The sequence below is a fragment of the Synchiropus splendidus genome, chromosome 8 (genome assembly GCF_027744825.2).
Source record: "Synchiropus splendidus isolate RoL2022-P1 chromosome 8, RoL_Sspl_1.0, whole genome shotgun sequence".
NCBI lineage: Eukaryota > Metazoa > Chordata > Actinopteri > Syngnathiformes > Callionymidae > Synchiropus > Synchiropus splendidus.
The window spans coordinates 18,748,461-18,762,723 of record NC_071341.1 but is presented as its reverse complement, the minus strand read 5'-3'; the positions used below and the strand labels follow the sequence as shown (position 1 = coordinate 18,762,723).

Sequence of the window (14,263 nt, the reverse complement as noted above, 5' to 3'; positions counted from 1 at the left end):
TCCGGGATCGGTTCCGACCAACCGGACGTAAGTCGGATTGGACGTAAGTCGAATGCCAAAACAATACATTCAAAATAGCTGAGGTTATTAGGTACAACTGTAGTGGTAGATCTCTGTGTGAGAGTGAGATGCTGGGATACTGTGCTGCCATAACTGTCGTACGCGATGCAGGCTGCTACGTGCTACGGTTCCAGACATTGAATTAAAGAAAATAAGCATCTGCTGGCCGTGGTCGTAAGTAAGTCGTAAATGGACATAAGTCAAGCAGGTCGGAAGTCGGATGTTACTTGTATAGGGTTAGAGTTAGGGTTAGGACTCGGGTCAGCATTTGTTTCACTTGCATTCTAGTTAAGCATCTGCTGGCCGTGGTCGTAAGTACGGGTGGACGCAAGTCGACTTGTATTGACGTTTGCGTTACATTGAAGCCAAAGGCAGCCTTCCGTGTTGCATGTGGACACAGAGGTGTTTCAATGGAGTGAAAAATGTTTTCCTTCCCGTGTAGTGAGAACATGCTACGCTGAAGGCTGCATTTGGCGTCAGTATAGGACGGAAAATCCTGCTTTCCAACATCAATATGGGAGTGAGGATGGGTAGGGTGTCCCACTTCCAAGCTCATTCTTTATGGGCTGTTGGACTCTAAATGTCATCATTAGCTGTTAGCAACAGTGCTGCATTCAAGTGGTGTCAGAAAACAATGAATTGAATCCCTGCATTTTTCTGCAAAATAATGACATTGTTTCAATTATTGACTGCGCTGGGATGTTTCTGTCACTGGCTACAGACGCCAAACAGGTCAGTAACCCTTCAAAAGATTCCTGCTCCAGATGGAAACGCCTTCACCGTTCATTCATCTGTTCCTTATCAGTTCTGTTTCCTGAAACTGAAATCTGCTCATAGCTTTTTGAGTTATTCAGCAAACAGACAGTCAAAGCCAGCAAAAACATAACCTCCTCCTGAGAGGTGGTAAATATTGATGTTAACAGATGGGAATTCATAAACCTTGATTACAAATTTATTACAAACTTCTATGACATTCTGTCCAATTAGAGATGAAATTGTGCACCGCATGTATTATTTTACTTATTTAGTGTCCGTCTGTTTGTTGAATAAACAGACATTTATATTCAGGTTTTTCCAGTGGTCGACATGATACAAAGCAAGGGACCTAAATTCCCAAAGAATTTGGGTTGTGATCCCAGTTATGTGTAGAGTGCACTGTCTTGAATGATAATAGCAGCACTATAGACAGATGCATCGCTCTAAAAATATAATGGCAGCGCAGGAGCGTGGTGTAGAAGCCTGACCCTCTGCACCTCTCTGTCCTTGCTTAAAGCGCAGTTTCTGTGCTTGCGATGACCTTGCAGCACGTCACCGTGCAACTGCACCATAAGGTGTTGTGTGAACAAGAAACAAGAGGGAGGGGGAGGGGCCAAAGGGGCCGAGTCCGGGAGCCAATGAAACGGACAGTTTCTATTAAAAGAGGATCCGAGTTCATGAAGTTGTTGATGTCACATGATACTGGCCAGGGCATGTCAACAGAAGGCGAGCAGATTTCAGAGAAGGGGGAAGATTGAGGGTGGAAAGAAAGGCGGGAGACGAGGAAGAAAGCAGGAACAGGTGTGGATCAGAGGACGATAAATGAAGGAAGATGGGAAATGTCAAGATGGTGTCATGCCAAGATGCCACTCCACGTTTTCTAATCCACTCCTAAACCCCTCGTACCTGCTCGCACCTTTCACTGGCAGACGCAAAATGCTCCTCCTCCCAGCATGAAGGGCAGCTGAGGTCGTCTTAAAAACGGTCGCTGCGATGCAGAGTAACATGAAGATCCCAGCATCTGCTTTTTGACTCCCCTTTCACGTTTCATCTTACTTTGCTGGAACAATTACCTTCAGACTTTTTGCAACTTATCTTCAGCACACAGCAGTGATCGACATACTTATTTTCAAAGGGGCTTGGATTAAAGAGGCAACTACAGTATATCTGTGTTGCAAAGCAAGTCAGCCTCACTGAAAAGGCATCATATATTGAGGTTGAAAAAAATAGACTTTTGCGTCCTATACTGACGACAAAGGCAGCCTTCAGCGTTGCATGTTGACGCATTAGGTTTTCAATTGAAGCACATGTCCTGCGTTCCACTTTAAAAAAGATGGAGTTAGGTAAGCCATGTGAAGGCGCTCCATTACGCATAATTTGTATAAGACGCAAAAGTATATGTTTTCAACCTCAATATATCTCGCCATGGGAGTAGGATGGGTTGTGCTAAGCAAAATAATTTTGTTTCTATTCTTTCCTCCTGAACATTTACAATTTATATAGTTTATTTTACATAGTTTATTTTTGATTTATATTATACATTTTTAATGTATATAGTTTAACCTCATTGAATTTCACATTGAATTTTGGCGCCCCATTCGTTTTTAAGTGAAACATCAGGTTTTGCCAGATTTAGGATAGAAAAACCGGCACTTAGATGGTAAATAATCCAAGACTGAAGTGTCCAGTTTGATCCCAGCACGTTCCTTGACACAGATCTAATTCTCACTTCCCCATTTTAATGGTCAGCCACAGAGAGGAGTGAAACCAGGCGACCACATTCATTTTCCACCCGTTCATTTTAATCCACAGGCACAAAAACGCTGCCTTATTCCCCAGCAACAGAATGACTCAGGCACTAGCCACAACTTCAATCCACGGACGAAACTTGCCGACCGTTCAGTGGAGCTCCTGAATCCCCCGCACTTGAACGCAGGTGATACTGGAGCGACATAACTAATGAAGATAATGAAGTGTTAAGTGCGATGAGTGTGAATAATGAATGTCAACTTACACGGGCCAACAACAGACAATTAGCGGGTCGCTCCCGATGTTCATACTGTCACATCTGAGGCACGAATATTAAAGAAAACTGACAGAAGGAGGACGGCGATGGCGATAATGAGCTCAACTACCTTGCCACCGGGAGAAACCTACTAATGAGGCGAGTCGCGTCGGAGTCCGCTCGGCTTTTTATTTACAGCTCTCTGGAATCTGCCGTATCATCGGGATCATGTTCCGATATGTACTGTACCATCAGGGTAATCTAAGATGTTTGTTACACACGCACACACATTTGTATTGACCACCAACCATGAGACAGCAAATCCTCGTCTTCTACACTCAAGAGATGAGTGGAAGGTCAACGCGTGCATTGATATTCAAGACGCAGCCATGGGTGATGCATATGCACAACACCAACTCAACCCCTCTGTTGTGGATGCACAAACGCTTCCGGACCCCTCCTTCGACTGTAACAGAAGGGAAGGAGACAAGCAAAGCAGTCAAGTGGCACGTGTGCAAGCTGTCATCTGCGCCGTTCTATCAGCGCAAGCGCTTGAATAGCTTGACACGCACACTGAGACGAGGGACTTGCCGTTTACAGTCGGTGCTCAGAGATGCGAGGTAACCATTACACTTGTGCATCGGCCAGGGAGTATATTTTCATGGAGCCTGGATGTGGTGTTGCTGGTGGTGTAATGCAGTGGTGGCGAGAGTGTCAGCGAGTTCATGGACATAAACCAAGCCACCGCCAGACCAGACTGCTCCCCTCAGGAATAGCAATCGGAGGAGGTGTGTGTGAGTGTATGCTTGCATACTGTAAATGTGCGTGTGGGCTAGATCAAGATCCGGAGAATCAGACTGACAAACAGTGGAATGAGACATGCCGGTACGAAACCGCATCAACTCAGGAGGAGTAAATAATAGCATGAAAGAAGGCAAACGAATGTCGCTGACTCGACACTCCCCGGTGTACATTTAACACAGTACCTCTGCATGCAGAATTCCAACCAGCGGGCCATCAGCATGCGGAAAGACACTCTCTTGGTGGAGAAACTTCATCTCAACTAAAACGAATTCTGGAAGTGTGACAGGAAAATGAGGCAGGTGGATGAGTGAAATTGAAATGAGATGGTAAATAACACTCAGAATAATGGAAAGGCAAGGACACCTTTTTCCACTTTTTTCGCTCAAGCCACTGATGTTTAACTAGAATGCAAGTGAGCCTTAACTCTAACCCTATACAAGTAAGTTACATCAGACTTACGACCTGCTCGACTTACGTCCACCCGTACTTACAACCACAGCCAGCAGATGCTTTTTCTTTCTTCTTTTCATTCAATGTCTGACAACAGTTACGGCAGCACAGTATCCCAGCATCTCACTCTCACACAGCGATCTACCACTACAGTGGTACCTATAACCCTCGTGTTGGCAAATTTTGAATGGCATTCCACTTAGGTCCAATCTGGTCGGAACCGATCCCGGTCGTAAGTCAGATGTTACTTGTAGTAGTTTTTCACAGGTCTCCAGCTTGGAAGAGTCGAGACCACAGTTGCCTTCAAACAGACAGAAGTCTACATGGAAGATGTTGTCCTTCCCAGTACGCCGTGCAAAAGATCCCCGTGTTAAAGAGTCCTAGAATGTTGTCATCATTTTAGTGATTGTGTTTCTTTAGTGAAGAAAGATACTCTTACCTCACCTGTGAGGTACTTTATAGGATAACACGATAACACAGCTGCATTTACTGAAGATTGCAGCTTCCTCGTGGCTGCATTAGTCCTCTGACAGCTCTAAAGACGGGTGGGAAAACAACAGTCACACGCCACTGACTGACAGACTGTGATTTCACTTTGCGTCGAATGACCCACAAAGAGCCCTTCTGCTGTTTATTAAATTGACGGTGGAGCAAGCCAGCGACGCTCAGCACGGACTTTCCGACGCCACGAAGCCGACACCTGCCTCCTTGATGAGCGCAGCGTTTTCCTCTCCTTGTTAATTGAGTCATGCAAATCAGGTGACGTGTTTTCTTGTCATGACACGCCGGCTCTTTTATCGAAAGGACTAATTTGTAATTACGTGGGCAGTTCTGCGTCTGCCGAGGACGGCGGGTGAGTTATTTCACTTCAGGGGAACAGCTGGACTCTAGAAGGGAGAATGACATGACAAGGATTTGTGCTGCGAATATAAAGTGAAAAAGGATTCTTTTAAATTTGTGCATACAATGACCCTTAAAAAAGGGGCTTGTGAATAAATAGGTCGGTCAATGGGAACGGATAAAACTGGAGTGGAGCCCTAAACAGGAGGCACCAGTGAGCAGTGGTGGCTGGTCAGTAAGGGGCGCTGGAGCTTTACCCATATACAGTGAAGCCATATGGTGCTGCTGGCTGAAGGGCTACTCTTCTGCAGTGCCCCATGTTCCCCATAAACAGCACTACTTCTTCTGCCTCTGGTGTTAGCTTAGCAGTTGCCCTGGGCGGCCATCTTGTCCAGTAACTACAACAATATCGAAGGAACATTTTGTCATGGGAAAGCAAATTTACTGTGCTGATTCGATTAGTCTAGCTATTTTCGCCAGTTGCTAATGCGCCGGAGCATCAGCAGTTTTTTTTTATAGTCTTTATTTGTCATCGTACAAGTTGGGTGTAACAAAAGGAGACATGCAAGTGAATCAACATCAAACTTCACCAAAAGTTTATCCCATTTATGAAGGGTTTGCTGAGAGGCAGACACATAAACGCGAGCGACTCATTCAGTTTACTGTAATTTAGAACGCCAATAAACAACGGTGTTATGAAGTGCCATTGTGAGCGCGGTTAAAAAAGAAAGGCGTTTCTAAGGGACAGGACATAAAGCGTGTGCCAGAGTGGCAGTCAGATGATAGCTATATAGGGAGGGAGGGAGGAGGGGGTTGATGTGTGAGCCAGAATGAGCCAGTGTGTGTTTTCATTCATCCATAAAACCATAGTGAAGTCACACAGCAGGAATTAATGGGAAGTCCAGCTGAATGGGCGAACAATAAACTCTGTGTGTGTGTAAAGTGTTGAAGCTCGGGCAGCCCGCAGAACATTTAGCGCCAATGTCGCTGCACCTTTGTGAGCTCAGGTCTTTTCCACATGAAGCCCTTCCCACCTCCCAAAACTTTAGCGGCAAACATGTGCACGCGCGGTAAAAGCGAGGGGAGGAATGCAACTGTAAAGTCGAATCTTGCTTCCTCTCCACACAAACACACACTCACAAAAGCAAACTGCAAAGACTTACTGTGTCCCGGCAAGGACTCATCTGACTGCCGCTGAGGGGAGAATGGAAAGTGCTCATGCTTGCTTCTCGGCACTCCTTTCTTTCGCTCCCTCCTCCCTTTTTCCTATACTTTCTCTCTCTCTCCCCTGCCTCTTTTCCTTCCTCATCCTTTTCCTCTGTCCTTCACCCTCCGCCTCCTTGCCCCCTCTCCTCTTGGCAAAGCCCTACTGTATTCACATGCGCTGGGCTCCATGTAAGCTTCTCAGCTAAACATGTCACACATAATTTATCCACAGCAGGCAGCCAGTTCACCTTTCACAGCTCACGCTTGTGAAAAGAAAACAAGGGGAAATAAGGGGAAGGATGGGGGGGGCTGACTCTGACAAACTTGTGCTACATTTCCACACTTTGACGATGCAGATGTGTTAACTGACGCTGACAGGCTGAGTGTTGGAGCACAAGTGGAGACAGCCTCACCTGCATTGTTACCCTTCTCCCTCTTTCATTCCCCTCCGGTCCACCATCTCTATCTGCAGGCAGTAAATCTCGCACAGATGCAGTTTGAGTGACCTGCCCACCTGCTCCTCCCACTGCTTCCATTAATTGTATTAGTTAAACTTGACAGAAGTCAGCTGGGAGAATCAGGATTCTCAGAAAACAGCAGCGGTTTTCAAAGCCTTAAATTTACTAAAACAAAAATCAACTTCCTGTGTCATAACTTGTGCCAGAAAGAAGCTTCAGTTCAGGTAAAAAAAAGAAAAAGAAATATTAAAAAATGTGAGCGGTTATTTGATGAGTTTTGTTTTTTTTTGTTTGCCAGAGTTTCACACAATGAGGTTACGCCTGTGCTAGAGACCAAAAAAGAGCATAAATGAAATGTGTGGAAAAAAAGTATTTTTATTTTGAATATAACTTTTATTATGATACTAAGGTAGAAAATATGTTTAGTTTTTAAAGAATAAAACGTAAAAAGTCATTAAATTTACAAATTTAATATGGTTACACCTTAGGTTATATACTGTACATATTTTAAAAAAAAAAAAAAAAACGTGTTCTCACTACAAATACCAATTGCTATGAGGTCAAGTGTACAGCAGCCGGTAGTTGTGCAGCATTAATTTTATCATTTTATACTTTTTCATGCATATGAAATATCATTGATAGCAATGTGCACATCGGAACAGCAGGTGGCAGTCGTGCACACCACGGCAAGCGAGAGCGAAGAAGAAAGTGCTGACACATCCTTGATGATAAAGGATCCGATGGCAGTGTTGATGAACAGCGTGCTGACAGGCAGACGGATCACATGACCTCCTTGGCGGAGGTAACAAGAAAGCAGCCGCTAATAATATTCACAATTATGGTTATTGCTTGTGTTGTAATAGAGTGCGCCAGGGCTGTAATTCCGAGAGATTTATGTTGTTGTTATTGTGTCTGTGAAATTGCAATGCTAATCTAAACGTCTTTTTGTATGAGCGAACCCAGCTCTGCTGCGTACGAGAGCGAGCGCGCCGACGATACGTCAACAAAGCAGGCTCCTTCCAGAGAGCTGTCTGCTGGCAGCTGTGAGAGTCAGCGCCGTCCCGCTGATGATGTGTCACTCTCACACTATTGATAGCTTTAAAACAACACCGGCTCGACGACCTCTCGTCCGCCGGCCTGCTCCACTCCTCCCGGGTGAAAAAGAAAAAGTCCGATGGGCAGAGCTGGGGATTTGGGTGACGGCCGTACGAAGGAGTGATGTAGGTGGTGGTGTCCCCTCCTCCTCCCCCGGAGTGCCAGTCCACTTTCAGGACAGTGAAAGTGGCAGCTCTGTTGCCATGGCGTCCTACTCCATCAAACACCACGTCAGGTACATGAATACGTGTGTTTGTGTGTGGTGTGTGTGTCAGGTGAAGACCTGCGGCCCCTCGCTGGCTCTGTGCGAGTGTGCAGTAGCGACAGGTGTTTCAATGAGCAGCCCTCGAAACTGCACTTGATGGATCCCCGCGCGGCTCTATGTGTTAACGTTTAGCTGGCCCTTCTGTAAATATTTAGCATGTCATTCATAGAGCAAGTCACGGCGCAAGGCAGGGATTTCAAATTTACTGCTGACCAGATTCACCGGCCAAAAATGGGCCTGCCGTTACCTTCAAGGATTCTTGTGTTTACGCCATGCTGTCATCGGCGAAGAGGAAGGAGTCTGAGAGGGTCACGTCCAGTTTGTGTCGCCCTAGTTTTTGTCCTGAACTTCACCGCAGAGAAATGTCCTCAGAAAAGATGGACGTACTGTAAAAAATAAACCACAACTTTCAAATAATTTATTTGGTCTCATCTAAAGTGCCTTAACCCAGGCACCAAAAGTGAGGCGCTACTATTACACTGAAACTAAGAATGACTTGGAGTCAATTGGAGCACTGGCAACAAATCCATGGTGTCGCCTGGCCGCTAAAACAGGAGCGAGCCTGAGTCAGGAGGATCGTTCTTCCCGGAAATAAGTCCATAAAAGGGAATTGCAAACCCGCCCTCACTCCCATGGTGTAATAAAGTGATGTTGGGAAAGTTTGCGTGTTCCCAAAACTGACACTGAAGGCAGCCTTGTTTGTGTGGTTAACAAATAGACATTGTGATATAACAAAAAGTGTAGCGATCACAATGATGCATGTCCAGTTGATGGACTTTAAATAGCCATTGACAAGTAAAGTAGATGCAGGAATTTCAATTGAAAACCTAATGCGACTTCAGTGTCAGTATAGGACGGAAAAGTCCACTTTACCAACATCAGTATATTACGCAATGGGACGATGGGTTGGAATTGAATCCATCACATTCAACTCTTGAAGCGCCGACATGACACGGTGCCGGTGGCACGGACCCCAACACGCAGCTGATACTTGACACCAGAGTGCCGCCCCTTCAGAAACCGCCGGTGGCAGGAGCTTTTCTGCTGCCGCAGCCTGTGACCGCTCTTGGTTTGAGTCCGGGGTTACAAAGGCGGTCTGAATACAATACTGAGTCATTGTTGCTAACATCACTAGTACCGTTACGTAGCTGGCGGTGAGGTAGCACTGACATTGCAAGTCACCTTCACGAAGCCACTTTATCTCTCACTTGACTTTCTTACTCTGTTTCCACTGTGTAGTACAAGCAAGTTCCAGCATGCTACTGCCACCTGCTGTCCAATTCAGCTCATTTGAATTTGATATCAAACACTAAAAAAAAGTATCAAAACACAGTCAAAATGAATTTGTGGAAATGAGCTGCTTGGTGGGTGTCTGCGCTCACCCAGTGCTTTTCTAGTTGAAGCTTCATCCTACAGGATATAAGTTTACCTGGAGGTCAGAATTTGGAAAGAATTCGCTCTGACGTCAGCATTTGCTCTAGTTTGCTTGCGAATCTTTGCCTTTCACAGAATCACTCAGCATTCCTTCCGACAATGTGGGGCCAAGAATCATATTGACGCCTCTGTCGAATGACTTCACTGTATGAAAGGTTCACGCTTAGAATAAATTCTGAGAGATAATGGAGAGAAATTCAGGATGTTCAGGATCATCCATACTTCATGATATCTTCCCAAAGTGTACTGTACCTCATGACAAAAGATGACCACAGCTGAAAGGAGTTCACGGACGGAACGATGAACAAGCCAATAGAAAGTGCTATAAGCTTCAGCAGATCTATTTATATCATCTCTGCATTAAATCAGCAGAACATGCCGAGCAATGGCCCGGAACACCTGAGGTTTGAAGTCAATATTTAGCTTTGTCGGCCGGTGACTCTCCACTGATGCAATAGTGTTGACTCATATTTTTATTAAGACCGGTCTACTATCAAATCATGTCTTTTATTTCACAGTCGTGGCTGTATTGGTAAACTGCTGTCAGCGTTATTGATGGTGTTGCAGTACTTGATGTTGACAGTCAAGACAGTTCATCGCATAGTGCGTCCATTTTTGCGCCCATTTTCACTCACTATATCAGCTCATCTTCGTCGTGTTGAAACTTAGTTTTGCACTTTCTGATTCCACAATGACCCCTTGGTCTTTTCCCCCGTGTTGTTTACAAGTCTGGGCATTGCATTCACAGGATTTCAGTCAGGATAAATATACTATGTTAAACTCAAGGTCTGAGGGCCAAATCTGGCCGGCCAATTCAGGGCGAGCGGCCCACATGAGCTTAAAATACTTCTATAATATTTGTATTTTAGGATAATTGGACAATGTTTTATTATATTTATGTCATTCATAATTCTATTAATGCCATGTACCGTGTTTATTTTTTCAATTTACTCAACAATTTGCATCTATTGTATTTTTTTTTCTTTTTTCTTTAGTAAATTTGATGAATATTACTTTTGCCTGGTTCTGCTGCCATTCTGAGTTTTCATTTACAAATAAACATCTCTATGAAGATCACATGGAGTTTTTGGTTTCTTCAAGTGAGTCTATTAAATGTAGTTATCGAATACAAATAAAATCAAGAGTAACATTATGAATTCAAATCTCTGGTTTAAGCGATGAAAAGGATGCAACGGTTGAGTGTTCAGTTGCATTTAATTTAATTTAATTTTTTTTGTTTTGTAGTTTTAGTTTTCTGCCCTGTAACACATCCCATCCGGGGTAACATCCCTCAGAGCCCCTTTTTGGCCCAAAGTTAGCTGAAATTCTTTGCATAGACGTCTAAATTACTCCCGTTAAAAATATGTGACTCTACTTTAGAACAAGTAGAGACTTTGTGTGCCTATGAACAGTGTGTTTATGGCGTTATATTCTTGGGTAAAGACCCTAAAGAAAAACAGATTAGTTCAATCCAGAGTTTTTCTGGTGGAGTCTATGTTTTCTCAAACTATATTAAGGCCATTCAAAAGAGGCCAGACATAGCTTGGACCACCGCCATGTCTGAGCAAGTAGCAAAACATGCGCGACTTCAGGTTCTGAGAGGAACATGAGACACACCAACGGCCACCGTTGTTTTTCAACCCTATCGGGCCAAAATATTTCTGGTCTGACCGCTGCTATTTTGAGTTAAATTTATCCTCGAGAAAAATCAGAAAGAAGTGTTGAAACAACCAACAGGCAGATGCATCTCACTCTCAGCAAAACACCTTCAAGGACACGGATGACAATCCTCACGAGCCCACGCACTTATAACAAGCAGCTGGAGTCACCGAAGTTAAATAACCAGATAAAGATATCTACGCTGGACAAGCCCATGTGGAAGAGCCACTGACTGAGCGTCACTTTTGATGGGAAGAGATCACCATGCGAGGAGCCTCAGAGGTGGCGCTCTTCCTCTGCTGAATCTGTGTGTGTGTGTGTTCCAGTCTGGTATCTCATTTTAAACCTCAACAGATGCCGTGCTGTGACAGCAGTTAAACAAACCTCATGAGATGATGAGCGGACGTTGACAAAACAATCGGACTGCACAGGAAATGGGATTTTGACTGAATTTCATCGACGATCAATAATGCATGATATTGATCGGCGCAGCAGCAGCAATGATCCTTTTCACAACACGAAGTGAAGAGATTATTGCACAACGCGGTTCGACTTTATGGATGACAATGAAATATTGTGGAGAGCTTGAGCTCCGTGACAAAGCTTTGTCATCTAATGAAGACTCAAGGTAGAGCTGAGTGAGTCAGTGAGTGGTTGGAATATAAAGTTTGATATTTGTAAACAGATTTGTATTTATATATTGGGATAACACAGACTTACATCACCTCTTTAAGGTATTATTTTATCATATAACCACAGCTCCACAATGACTTTTCTTTTTTGTGGAAGGGTGGAGAGCAGACGTGTCTTTGGAGTCGTAAAACTTCCACCCGACAGAAGCCGCAGTCACACGCCGGTCCAACAACAACTGCTGCTGGTATAGTGACCCAGAAAAGAGTTGACGTACTTTACCTATTTCAAAACGATTCCGCAGAAAGGTGAATGAGATTCCCTTGTTTAAGAAGGACCTGATTTCCTGAGCCTTACGCGTGAACATGACTGACCCATTTAGTGCCGACCGTGTCTTTCAGGGAGCCCAGCGGGACAGGTGGATGCAACAAAAGTCAAATGAATCCCACAGGAAAAAAAAAAGTGCCCAGACACACGCTGTCAGGTGGATATGTAAAGACACCCCGGCCCGCCTTGTTTTCCAGTCACTCCAAATGAGGATCCCAGCACGGCATCAGTCACCAGCAACAGGCTGGGAAGTTGCAGAAACCACATCATGTCAAAAATGAACGGCACGCTGTCATTCGTCCCCACTAACCCTCCTGGTCTTCTATGAAAATCACTCACCGCTGACCAGTCAGATGGAGAAAGACACGGAGAGGCAGCCTCACCTGCGGTGCTGTCTGCGCCTTCCTCCTGGTCCGGGTGTGAGGGAGCGCTCACTTGCACACAATCCCTCCGAACAGGAACTGATGAATCTGCACGACTTGAGCCCCGCAGCGTGCAGTGCATTATGGGGTTTTGGTTTCTCTCCCTCTCTCTCTCCCTCACTCTCCTCCTCCTCCTCCTCCTCTCCCTGTTGGCTGTTGGTGGGGGATGTCCTCACCTCCTGTCTGGAGAGTGAAGAACCGAGTCACACACGTTGTGTCCGCGCACACACACACAATGCAGAAGAAGCCTCATGATGACGAGCGCCACAGCAGTGGTTGCCACAGCAACAGCCTCCCTCCTCCCCTCCTGTATCTGAAGCTCTCCCTCTGTCTTGTTCGGCGAAAGAGTTGAAATATGCCGAGGTTCTTTGTTGCAAATTGCCCAGACTCATTCAGACTAAGTATGAAGTAAGGGAAAAATGGAGACGTCTGGTGTCACCTCTCAATGTTGAGAGGAAGGGGGCGGAGCTCTTGTTTATCAGAGCTGATATTTTATGTTCTTGAAAGCAGACGGTAGTTCGTCTACTTCTGCACCACTTAAATGACACGTCACCAGTGGCTGGAGTGGAGCTGGACAGTGCTGAATAGATGACGTGTTCCAGAGGGAGGGATATGTTAGCAGGTACTGAAAGATAATTCTGGGGCGGGGGGAGAGAAAACAGAGAAGAAACAGAAATATATTGGCGTGACAAAGGGCAGAAATGACAAAAGACAGGCGAAAAACTAAGAGGTGGAAAGACAACAAGGGATGGAGGTGAGAGGGATACAGAGATGAGACCTTGTCTCTGCTGTCTCCCATGGCGACAGAGTGGGTGGAAGGCCAGAGCTTTCCTTCAGGCCCTGTAAATCCTGCCAACAAACATCCAAACGGTAACCCTGAACACTTTCAGCATAAAAGCTTCCTGTGTTTCTGCACTTGTGGCTCTTCGTTTGGTTTTGCTTTGGCACAGATCTTTCACCAGATAATATCTCGTGCTTCATTTGATGAAAGAAAATTGACATGGTGTTTAAAATAGCGTTCATCACTAGGTAAAATAAAAGCTTTTCAGCTGGTAACCATTAAACCTCCAGAACAGGGGTTTGTACGGACCAAAACGTGTGTGAGTGCTGAACTCTCACTTTTCAGAGTTGTTGTGGGGACGGTTTTCGAGCATCTGTAGTCAATATTATTATTATTTAGTATTTTATTTTATTTTTATTTTTCCACTGGTCTCTGTTAAAGACATTAATTTATAACAAGCAACGATAAACCTTTGGGAGAGCACAGTGACTGCGCTGGCAATCTGAACATGAGGATATCACAGGTCAGTTCCATGCTTTTATTTTGAAAATCACTGCTAACAAACTTCCTCCAATATGGACAGGGTTGCAAAGAAGGACATTTTTCACTTCAGTGTTTATTTTGTTGTCAGTCATGAGCTTTTAGTGACGAAAACTGACTCAGGGATGAGCTCTGTAGGTGTCTCAGAGCTGATTTGTTATCACGCCAGCTGATAGTTCCATCCAGGTTGAAGTTAAAAAGTCTGATTTGTCATTAAAATTAGTCAATATTTAAGAGAAAATAACATTACATGTGATGATCTTTACTATTAAACTGATCATTGCCTGCAGTCACACCTCTGCTATACTGGTCAAACATAAAGTGCATGTCATGGCTCCGCTTCCAGGCTCCGAGTCCTGGTTTTGCTTTTTTCCCTCTGTTCCTTTGGCACACGGCTGGAGCCGTTTAACCTCTAATCAACTAAGTACTTAAGCACCTGGACTCCAGCAACATGTGCCAGATCGTCACCTTCTCTCTGTTCCCCATGATCGTCACTTCCAGTTCCATGGACTCACCGGTTGTTTTCCTTTC

The 14,263-nt window shown here is 44.8% G+C and overlaps 1 protein-coding gene across 14 annotated transcripts in view; it reads right to left on the bottom strand.

Moving 5' to 3' along the window:
* Positions 1-12,601, bottom strand: part of LOC128763662 (muscleblind-like protein 1) — a 73,420-nt gene extending 60,819 nt beyond the window's left edge. For 5 of the 14 annotated variants that reach the window (XM_053872707.1, XM_053872703.1, XM_053872713.1 and 2 more), the window contains exon 1: positions 12,373-12,600. The gene's annotated coding sequence lies outside the window, so the exon portion shown is untranslated. Of the gene's footprint in view, positions 1-6,078; positions 6,148-12,328 lie in introns of those variants that run through there. The other 9 variants (XM_053872711.1, XM_053872716.1, XM_053872712.1 and 6 more) reach the window with 6 other exon arrangements.
* Between the last annotated feature and the right edge of the window lie 1,662 nt (positions 12,602-14,263).